The 12,288-nt window shown below is 45.7% G+C and overlaps 1 pseudogene; it reads right to left on the bottom strand.

Annotated features, from left to right (window-relative positions):
- Positions 1-610: 610 nt before the first annotated feature.
- LOC125554688 overlaps positions 611-12,288 on the bottom strand; it is a 47,233-nt pseudogene continuing 35,555 nt past the window's right edge.

Here is a 12,288-nt window from a genome sequence, read left to right as displayed (position 1 = left end):
AAAACGGATGTAGGACATGCGTTTCAAGAGGAAAATAGAATTGGGTTGTGTGTTTGATTCAGTAAAAAAAACAGCTTGCGGATGTTGTAAGACAAAATATAACTAACGCTGGCGGGCCAGAGGCCAGTAGATACCTACTGGATCTTTGTGCCCCGTTGTCGTCATGGGTTGGGCTTGTTAAAAACAAAACAACCCTGGGCAATCTACAGCCCAGTTGAAACTTGCTCGACCTGAAAAAACAATATACGTGCTCAATAAACGAGAGAATTCTGCAAGTACAGACTGATAACTGGGATGCAGCACGGATATTGTTTTTTTATCGTGATAATAAGTGCATGGACTTGTTTCGAAAAAATTAGAGAACTGGGAATTCGAATGGCGGGTGCTTATGCTACCCATCAAATAAAAATCAGGTGCCTGAAAATTCGTTTCGAAACAAATGATTCAGCTTTATATCCACGTCGACCCTCGGCATGATGGTTGGAAGCAAATGCAAGTTCATACCAAAAGATCATTAACAACAATACCAACTTGCGGACGACAAGGTAGTACAACTACCAATACCAAACTAACTTATAATCTTTTTACTCCTGGCCCTAGTGTTCGTCTGGTAGAAAATCTTGCAGAGGACCAGCTCCCGCTCCTTCTCTTGCAACAGGTCCCCGAGGTGGTACTGGTGCATCACTGAATTGGTCCTCTGCTGGTCGAAGTTCTTGTTGGTGTGCAGCGCCAGCACCTTTTTTGCTACCCGTCTGCCGGCTGTTGACCATCACCGGCAAGGTATTGCCAGTCTTGTGCCACATCCCGTGCATGCCGCACTCCGAATGTATCTTGCGACGCGTCCACGCACCCCTTTTGAACGCCTTGGAATTGCGCTGGAAGAAATGCTTCCTTATGCCACTCAGTGTTATACCTGCAGTATTGTGGAATACAGTTTTAGTGTACGTAGTTGGCATTTTCGTAACATCTTTGGCATGTTGCAGTCACTTGTTTCACTTTTTATTAACTGTCAAATTGTAATTGCTTCACCAGGTCTGCGTCTAAAAAGAAAAATAGAGCTATAAACAAAGGAATATGTTTGTGCAAGTAGACGACCGATCGGTGTCTTACCTGGAAGTTTCTTAGGTTGGGTGTAACATATGCCGTGCTCGCTGTCGATGGTTGGTATGAACAAATCAATGAGAGACTGAAATCTCGCGCTGTCAGCACTCACTTTTGCCTCAAGGTGCTCGATCAGCTCCTGATCCGTGGGATCGAACTTGACGCTAGCTGGCAGCATGGGCCAATCCTTCTTCGACTTGCATCAGTAATTCCAGTTATATGGTACTCAATGTATGATCAATCGACTGTTTTAAGTGAATGATAAAAGATTTCGACAGATAAGTGGTACTCCAAATCTGAAGTCCAGAATACCCGAACACGCCGCCGGGATTCTTGTGTCACCTCACACGCAGCGTGTTGTCACATCAATTCAATGTGTGGACATGATGAATAATTTGACCGACGTATACTAGTACTGCTACTATACTACTTACTAGTCGTATTTAGTGTCACAATTTATACATAGGTTTAACTAACAAGTACGCACTTGAAGCCATATATATATATATATATATATATGGCTTCTGCACAGCATCTCCATCATCATTATTAGTACATCCTACGCAGGTGAGTTAGGATGCACTTGATCCCACGAAGGTATCTATCCTTCAAACTAGAGGAGTGCTTCAAACTAACAACAGTACATAATATCCAACAAAAGAGGGTCGTGCTACAGCAGCAGAATACATGGCTCAGTCTAGATATCAGCACGAATCAAGTTGTGCATATTTGCTGTTGGCATGAACCACATCGCCGCATGTCAGGTTTTCAAAAGCCATCCATCGCATGGAAGCTTGATGCCTTTCACACACTAAAGATTATCTGGCAACAAGCTGTGTCAATGAATCTCTGGATATGGTGATTCATGAAACCCATGGTATGATGTGTAAACACAACCCCCCCCCCTCGCGAATGGAAGTTGCATAGCACAGTAATCATCGCCGGTGATATGATCGATAATTGGTTGGATGATCGGATAATTGAGCCCAAGGAACAAGGAGTGGTTGTCGAGGCTGTAAACCTGCCTCCAGTTGAGTACGCCTGGCCCAATGGAGCTGGGATCTTTCTCGAACACGAAGCAGCCATAGCCATCAATGTCACGAACGCCCCACGCATTGTACTGCATGTGGTTTGATGTAATGGTTTGGTCAATTTGGTACGTGCGAATGAGCATCAAATGACCACCGTCAGCTGAATGAGTGATAAACCACCACCCATCGGCTGGTATGATTCCAGGTCCTGGAATCATGAAGGCCAGTGCATTTGCGTCTGCTGCAACAATTCAAATTGGAGACCAAAAGGACAAAAATAAACAATCATGTTCAGAGTATGTGTGGAATTAAGATTATTATAACAGTGACACATATCATAGACAGAGAATTGCAATGCCGTGGTCATAATCATACCCCAAGTTAGAAAAATAAGCCAATGGCTTTCATATTCTAGAGATATGTCATGGTTCAAACATCATGTAACAATGAGAGGAAAACACCTATGACAACGCCTACTCATATTCTACCATAGCACTTACTACTACTGTTCTCATATCAACTCTAAGCAATAACATGCGTTGTTATAAAAATCTTGTAAACGAGAGTAACATATAGAAATCATGATGTTATGCTCATAATATGTATTCTAACAATCATTAGATGCCAATTGTTCTCATATCAACTCTAACAATAACATGTGTGGTCATAAAAATCTAGGAAATGAGAGGAACATATAGCAATGATGTGGTTATAGACATGCTATGCATTCTAAATTTGTAACAAATGAACAGGCAGTCGTATTCATAAGGTAAAGATGAGATGAGATAGAACAATTACATGACGATAGATTCCACCAATATAGGTAGCCAACCTGTGCGTCGACCGCGTAAACGATGCCATCGTGCACTATAGCATCAGACAGAAATGTTTCCTCAACAGGATTGATGATGAGCCATAACCATGTATGGCGACCGGATTCCAGATAGACTAATCCCTTGTTGAACAAGGTAATGAGCTTGTAATCCATGTAGTCTTCTGATGGTGTGGGCACTTCACAGATTACAACTTTCTGCAAACAGGGGTCGAGCCAAAATCTTGACGCGTCTCGTGCATAGTAGGCAGGAGTGTCTGGTGGGCCGCGAGACTCGATGGCGGCGGTATCCAACGATGGAAGGGTGATCTCTCGCTGGGTGTAGATATCCACGAGACGCCACGGACTACCGGTGTGGTGGATGAGGATGATCCAGTTGGCCTTCATGCCCGCCCAGTAGTGGCCGTGCATGAAGGATAGGTGGACGGGTGGTGGTAGCATGTCGAGGGGCACCACGGCAACCTCCAAGATGGGGAATAAATCGATCGCGAGGACTTCCTTTCTACAGTATCCCTATGCCTCTACGCTCACTTCACTCATTTTGCTCCGTACCTAGTCACTTGTTGAAATCTGTAGAAAGACAAATACTCCGTATTTGGGAACAGAGGGAGGCTTTTACTCCGTACTATTTGGGAACAGAGGGAGTATCACCATATGGAGGGAACAGAGGAAGCTTGAAGTATGAACATTTTAATGGGAGGGAGTAAGCCCCATGCATGCATGCAACATGCAACACTCACACGTACACATGGAAGCACACAACACTCACGCACCCATGCGGCACACAGCACACGACGCAACACACACGCTCATGCTCAAGTGCTCAACCAACTCCCTACGTTCGTGAAAGACTGTACATTTAGAGATTCACACATTGACCAGGGCATAATTAACTCCCAAAAGTAGCAGACTTATGTGTGCATGCGACCATTGAGATAAGAAGATTAAATGAAGGTTGTTGCATGCTGTAATTAACGATAGACATGTAGCCTATACCTACAGCACAAGTTGGTGCATTAGTCAATCAATATCGATTTAGATTAAAGGCTAAATGCATTGGAAGTGTAGATGTACATCATGTAGTACACTCTTTGTTGGAAGACCGAGGGAGGACATGTGCATGCACTCACATACACAGCCAGGGCGGTTCACGCGCAAGGGTTGGACTCATGTCGCGCATGCGTAAAGTTTTGTTTAACTGATTTCTTTGCTCTGCCAACTCACAGGTGGGACCCAGAAACCAAGGGACAATTTAACCAGTCAACAAAGTGACATGTCGACTATGTGGCCGGTCAGTAGGGTGCAATACGGTGCTCTATGATGAGCTAGTGATCGCATAATCGCCGCAAAACTATATATAGTGACCGTAAAGAGCGTACTGTTACATACGTTGACTGCCAGTGTATTTTTCTGGTTTCAAATTAAGCCATATTAATCGGAAAGGACACACTATGGACTACTACTACTAGTAGTACTAGTACTGCTTTGATGTGTCCCGTCAACTCGCCGAACAAGGAGAAGCTTGCTTACTACACCTCTCCCTCGCCCACGCGCGCGGTGGTTCGCAAAACGAGGAGAGGGTTTTGACTACAGCGCCCTCTCCCTCTCCCTCGCCCTCGCGGTGGACGTGCAGCAGTTCAATCGGTGTCAGATTGCCAGAAGCATATTGTACTGTAGTATCATCATTGTTGGACCTTCCGAAGAGGCGAAGAGCCAAGTGCAAGGTTCACACGAGTACGAACTATTGAACCTCCCGAAGAGGCAAAGAGCCAAGCGCAAGGTTTTATAGGATTTGTCGTCCTAGTAGGAGTGTACTAGTACAACTATAGCAAACGATGCTACTGTATGATGCCGCCACGTCACGTATATCCAAAGTTGTGCCACCTTTTTTTCTCAAAGAGCATGTTGGAGCCCGTGCAACAACCACACAAGTTGCACATACACATAACACATTTACTAGTAATAAATTCTAAAGGACAAATGCCAGTATGCCACACAAGTTCATCTCCAACTCATGTGATAAATTTGTGCATGACTAGTCTACATATATTCACAGCGCCACCGTTCACAATTACCGTACTCCACTTACACGTTATAGATGGGCTACATGTTCTCCTCCAGGTTCCAGTCCCAGGTATTCTTCATGGATGGCACGATCCATAGCGGTGGGCAACGGGAATCATTGTCGCAGCTTTCTAGTCCGGTTCCACACGATGGAGACTCATCCAAGCTGAACCGGCATAAATCAGGGATAGTGTGTCCCAGCATGTCGTTCATCCGGCGGTGCGCACTGAAGACACAACCATGCTTCATGAACGGTAGGCCTTCCGTGTCGTGCACGGAAGGTGGCATCCGCTTCACAATGGGGTAGCTGTCCCCGATGAAAAGTGAGTACTCTCCAAGAGTGTTCCTCGGCACCCACGTAGCATCACGGGGGTCGAACTCGGCGCCGTTCATCTGGTACACGCGGCATCCCAGATCTGGACACATGGTGACGTACATAGTCAAGGTCCATGCATAATAATGTTATGCTCAAATGTGGCGGTCAGTAATACTGTGCAGCAAATAGTACAACTCCGGTATAGAGGAAGTAAAATAGTTGGCTTATTATATATAGCCACTCTTGGCTACATGGATGAGATAGTAAGACATGGAAAAACAAAAATGGTGGCAGCTAGTGGGTTCAAGTCTTCAAGGGCCTAGCTAGCTATATGCGTCCTCTAAGGTCAAAAGTACTCCTACTAGTACTACAAAGTATACTACTAGTACAACAATGAAAGAGAAGGCGAGAGGTTTAAAAATGGAATACTTGGGTAGATGGTGACGGTCCGATCATGGTAGATTACGTGATCATGTTGCACATTAGTGGTACCATGGGTAACGACTGCTAAGATAGTTGATCCCAATATGCCAAAGTCAGCTACAAGGTTCCAGGTTAGACCGAATCGCGGATGCAAATGCACATCCAGGATCGGCGATCTTATTTTGATCGGGGGATGACTGGTCCCTGTAAAATAATGCAGTACCATTAGGGATGCAAATGATGGTTTGTGCATTCCATTTGTAATATCCCGTACCGTAGGATGTCAACCAGATGAAACAAGTCCCCTGGCTTGTCACCGCGAAGATGCGGCCTAGTGGCACACGACGTCTTCGAACGTGTAGGGGTACAAATCTGCCGCCGCCAACATGCACCAGCCTGTGTCATTACTGCCTCCTGCATTGATGGCAATCCTTATGTCGAACACCGCGATGAGATAGTAATCGTCGTAGCCGCGTCGCTTTGTCAGCGGGTCCGCAATTGCTATCTTCTTCAATCTCATGTAGGCATCATCATAAGTATTCTTGCCTAGCCAGTCCGGAAGGCCGATCCCAATGGTGGAGAAGGGGTCTACTAGAATAGCCGCACTGCTGTGGATGTTGTGCAAAATGATGGTGGTATCCAGCCGGAGGTATGCAAGCCAATCTTCGTTGGCACCGACCCAGACCTATATATAAGACGGTGGGCATCGGAGAAATTACGGGATGGAAATGGAATAACTAAGTACTACATGATCAAACTCCATTACTGACCTGCTCATCGGACAAAATCCAACTACCTCTCAATGTCGGCAACTCTAGCGGAGTCAACGTGCAACCATGGCCAGGGAGTGGTGGACTGTTCGAAGGATTGTCCCATAGAAGAACCTTCTCCTCGAGGATGCATGGAAGACCAACAAGCATGGCCTGTTTAAGCAGCGTCTTGAAAAAGTTGGTGCAGGCAGCACCGAGTCTTGCGGCGGTGAGGACATCGGAGCGGCGTGCGATTTCTCCCACAGGATCGTCGTCCAAGGTCTCCCAGCCCCGACGAGGAGAACCGTCTGGCGAATCCATGGGAGCAGCAACGAACTGCCTTCTCTTCGGGGGGAGGGGAACTGGCGAGGAGGAGATAAGAGCATAGTAACCGCAGGGCCTCGTCCCTTCCAACTATAGATCGTTCCTCGGCGAAGGGGTGAGGCTATTATTTACTTCTAGTACTCCCTCTGATTCTTTTTACTCTACGCATAAGAGCAGACCCGGATACCAAGGCAGGGGCTCGCTGCATGCTTTCTGGACAGAAATACCCCTGGCACATGGATGGGAGGAGTTAGCAGCTATAAATGCCCCATGCAACCCATTGGCTGTCCGCCCGCGTTCTCCTCTCTTTGCATGCTGCATGGATGTCTCCCTCTCTCTCACATGACTGCATGTGGTAGCGCTGGCCCATGAGAAGCTCACGTGGAGATAGCAATCTTCTCTCCAGAAGAGATTTTTTTGAAAGAAAGGGATTATGGAACGTTGAGAACTCTTGAATCTCAGGGCCAAGGAGCTACAGTTGGAAGTGGAGGGTACTACTATTCTCTAGAACCATCATTTTGAACTCTTGAATCTCAGGGCGAAGGAGCTACAGTTTGAAGTGGAGGGTACTACTATTCTCTAGAACCATCGTTTTGAACTCTAGTATTCAAGAGTCTAGTCTAGTCTAGTATAGTGCACCAGTTTTGAACTCTTGAATCTCAGGGCCAAGGAGCTACAGTTGGAAGTGGAGGGTACTACTATTCTCTAGAACCATCGTTGTACTATTAATGCAGGGGAAGTACACCTGCGTAGTGGCCTAGTGGGTACTCTCGATGCTCTATTCAGTCACTCCTCTCATGTAGCTGGCCTACTCAGTCGCTCGTCTCACGCACACACTAGCAGCCTGTTTATCAGCGACGGTTACTGCAGGGGCAAAACATTTGAGTTATTTGATACAGCGAGACTAGGATTTTCGCTTCCATTTGTGGAGGTGTAATAGATCTCGTCGAACTTTGTTAGTAGTTCCTTCTTTATGAATGAGATGAAGCAAAGCTTTTGCCTCTGTTTCAAAAAAACACGGAAAGAGGAATTTCTTTTATAGTAGAGCCGATAATGGAGTGAAGTCCATGCATGCAATGCCACAAGCTATAGAGTAGTAGTAGAGCACTTTACGTATAGAGCCATATTGCATAGTTCCCAATGCCCCGCCAGGCTTTTCTGGCTCCTCGGGCTTAATTGGGAGGCGCTAGTTTAAATATGCTACTAACTGGAAGCTGCAAGCGAGGTGCGGCTAGGGCGAGCATGCGAGCCACGGGATGCTGGGAAGGAAAACCCGTTCACGTGGCTAGGCTGTCCAGTGCACCCAGATTGTGGGCCGCACGTCCGTTTGACTTCAAAACTGAAACTACCCGTGTAAAATATTGGCTCGCAGTGAAGTGTAGTAGTACTATTTTTTTAAAAAGGCCGCCATTCGTTCGGCCGGGATCGAACCCACAAAATGAGGTATACACTCCCGCGACCACTAGTAGTACTCGTTGGAGTACAACACAACCTAGAATCGCCTTTTGTCGCTAGTAGTACGTACATTGTTCCTTACAAGAAACCCCTAAGAGTATGGTTAATAGTATAGCCAGCTGCTTGCTATAAGCCAATGCCATGTCATCTACAGCCCATCTTATAGCCAACATGTAGTAGTAGTTTATTTCTTATAGCCCGCTGACTCAGCTCTATTGTACTTGCTCTAATAATGCAAGAAACCACTAGCATGCCAAGAAACTACTACCACTTGCATACGTGGCAGACTTAAGATAAGACTACCTTATCAACCATTGTACATGCTCTTACCAACAAAAATCCTCGAGTGACCTCCTACCTTCGGTCTGTCCACCTAGTCATCCTCGGCCATGGGACGCAGCTACCGCCGCTGGCAGAAGGCGAGGTCAAAACCGCCGGCGGTGCGGAGCCCATGTTGCGGCAGCCCGGATGCCAGCTCCGTCCGGCGCTCGCGGCTGCTAGCTCGCCAAGATAGCTCCGTCCAGCTGCTTGTCTGCAAGGTTTGCTAGCTAGATTGGCAAGGCAGCGCGGCGGCTTGCTCGCGCGCGCCGCGCTAAGGCCAGCCATCTGGCTCGAGCGAAGGCCAGCGCGGCGGCTTGCTCATTCGTGAGTCGTGCTCGGGCCAGCCTGCCAAACCGTGCAAAGGCCAGCGCGGCGTCCGGCCCGTCCGGCGGAGCGGCGGCCAACTCGCTCATCACCGGCGCCACCGACGAACACGCATCAGTACTGTTTGAAGTAATGTTCAGGAAAAATAATGATTTGAGGGGGAATAACAGGATAGAAGGTCAGATGTGGGTCCCTCATGTCAATGGTCAAACAAAATGTGTTGGTTTAAGCTGCCTCATCAACATGAACATGTGGGCCAACCCTGTCATAAATGGGTTTAAACGAACCTGATCGGTAGGAGTACTAGGTAGTTTTTGGCATGGATTAAGAAATTTTGGGTATGTTTTTGCTATTTTTTGTACAATAGATTCCTCCTAGGGCTGTTTGAAAGTGGTATTTTTTTGTTAAATACTCTACATATTGTAAGTAGGAGTGAAAGTTAAGCTTTGGAAGCCAATAAGCAAGGCTAGTTACATAGTGCATATGTGTACATGATTGAAAGTAAATATCAACCATGAGTGACTAATATCTTGATGGAAAACTCGAAACTACGGAATACTAGGAGAATAAATGCATGGTTGGAAATACTAGCAATGTTCATGTCCGTTGCAACGAATTATAATTAGAATAATACTTATTCACAGACTTGGTACAAAACACTCTAATTTTGATATACATATGTCACTAGAGATATATTATGTTTCAATTAGAATATATTCATTGGGCTGTTTTGGTGAGGTCGAGGAGGGATGTGGTTGGTTTTAAGATACTAATTATGGGTTTTTCTGCAAATTGGTAGACAAGTGGGATGTTGGTGAGAAAAGGCAACAACTTACCTCACAATCGTTAGATGTAGATCTAATGGTCAGAAATGACGGATGGCAGACACACTAGCATCACCAACTTAGTCTTGTGTAGGAGTACTGGCAAGATCCGTGTATTGCACGGAACATCAAGATGCATTTTTTTTATAAAACACTTGTTGTGATTGACCCTTGCGGGAGTAATCCCATGTGTAAAAACTAATGATATCTCAAGAAATATGAGATAAGGTGAAGAGGAGTGGGGTGTGGTGGTGGTTGGTGGTCGAACTGAGCGGAGGCATGGGGATTGACGACGCCGGCAGTGGTCACCAGGCCAGTTTGTTCCAGAGGCTTCCTTTCTTAATTGCTTAACAATGAGGTTTGTTGGAGATAAGGATGAACGAGGGAAGGCCTTGTCTGCAAATGTGGAGAGGGGTGTGGGTATCTTTTAGTTTAATTTCCATCCGTCAGATATAGATCGGACGGTCTATATTGCAAGATGGCACACATACCATCATCACCAACTCGGTTTTTTATAAGAGAAGAAATATAAGTATGGAGATACAAACGTATTATCGATACTTGCTTCCGTAAACTAGCATCTACATTCTATTCAACGCCTCGGCATGTGGGACCTTAGCACAATGACTTCTCGACTGTGTAAAACGAAGATTTTCCCGTCGCCGACAAGGAGGGGGTGACAGCGGCATGCTTTTTGGCTTGCTCTAGTCCTAGTAGTCATACTAGGTGGTCTAAGCACGTGTAGATTTATTCTTTTTCACGTTTCGTGTTCGCCGTACTGCCACGATTGTTCATGAATAGATGGTAAGTTATTCACGGGGAAACCCTTGTTGAGCGTGTATGCGAGAGAGAGAGAGAGAGAGAGAGAGAGAGTGCGTGTGTGATATGTTAGAGACTGAGGCAATGATAACAGATTCTTTGTGTCTATGTGTGTGGAGGATAGAGAGAGACATGTACATGGGGCTTTGTGTTGTGTAATGTGGAGACACATATACATAATTAGAGAGTGAGTGTGTGAGATACACATGCAGACATGAGGAGAGATGGGGATCCAGGTAAATGGGTGTTTGTGCGTGTCTGTGTGTGTTTGTGCACGCGTTTGTGTGTGAGAGGGAGAGAGTGTATGTGGAGTAGAGAGACCACTGATGATGTAAACCTAGTATAAGGGAAGGGGGAATGGTGTGACATGTGTAGTAGCGAGATAGCACGGGTGCGGGCGGGGGGAGCAGACTATTTGGAAGAGACATCGAGTGTGTGTGTGGGAGAGGGGTGTGAGAGCGAGAGAAAGAGAGAGCTAGCGACAGAGAGAGAGAGAGAGAGAGAGGAAGAGAGCGGGCGAGAGGGGTCGTTTGTGTCCATAAATGGCGTATAGATAGGGAGACAATGTTGATGTTGTCCGAAATTGGCCTATGAACAGAGATGCAAGGGAAGCGAGTCATCGTGTGTGTGATAGGGACTTCATGAGAGAGCTAGAATAGATGGTGTAGAGAACAATGTGCGAAATTGAGAATTATTATACATTAGGGAGCTATGCAAAGAGTCACGACATATATGTATACAGGGAAGGAGCTGGGGCGGGTCCGCATGTGGGAGAGATAGAAAGAGGAGAGTGGTGCACAAGGAGACAAAGTGTGCTTGTTTGCAATGGGGGTGGTGTGTGAGGTGAGTGCGCGAGAACCACATAACTAGGGAGATAGCCGTTTGGGGGCGACGTTTTGTGTGTATGGGAAATATACACTCTACATAGTGTGTGTGCTTGGGTAAGAGAGATAGCGGGAGACCTAGAGAGTGAGGGAAGAGATGTGTGCATGCCCGAGAGACAAAGTGATAGAGACCTATGTTGGGGTCCGGACTTTACAAGAGAGAGGGGTGTTAATGTGCTCGTGTGTTGGTGTTTGGGGGAGAGACCAACTTCTCTCTCTCTCTCTCTGTGTGTGTGTATGGTGGGGGGGTTGACTTCAGATAAAGAGTGAGGTGTCTATATTTGAGGGACTTGCGTAATTGAGATATTGTGCACTCATGGTTGATCAATTTGTTTCACAGTTTGTACTATGAGATAACAATACTTTTGAACATACATGATATACCTTGATGTACCAGAATTACAAACCTAAGATTGGAATTTTGGAATTCGACTCCATCATTAGCTTTTGTAATTCATTTAAACGGAGGTACATTTTTAAGCCGGGATTTCGTGATTTCAAATTCATATATCAAACCTAGAGATATACACATACGGGCATGTTCAAACTTTATAATCATCCACTTTATTCATACACATACACATTTTTGCTTTTGTCATCATATTTAGGATAAACACATTTGGAATTTCATTTGAATTGGACCGTATGATGGTATTTGCTTGTAGTAGCTCAATGATCCATATTTGAATTGAATGGACAATCTAAGTTTCGAGTTGGAGACATTGATTTTCAAAACTTGCACATTTTTTTGCGTGCAAAACAAACAAATTGTCGGCCATGATATCATAGTCGGTCGTACGAGAGCAGAATACTTATAATTT

Source organism: Triticum urartu, chromosome 4, assembly GCF_003073215.2.
Source record: "Triticum urartu cultivar G1812 chromosome 4, Tu2.1, whole genome shotgun sequence".
Taxonomy (NCBI): Eukaryota; Viridiplantae; Streptophyta; class Magnoliopsida; order Poales; family Poaceae; genus Triticum; species Triticum urartu.
The sequence above is the reverse complement of the archived record's forward strand: the minus strand, read 5'-3'. Positions and strand labels throughout refer to the sequence as shown.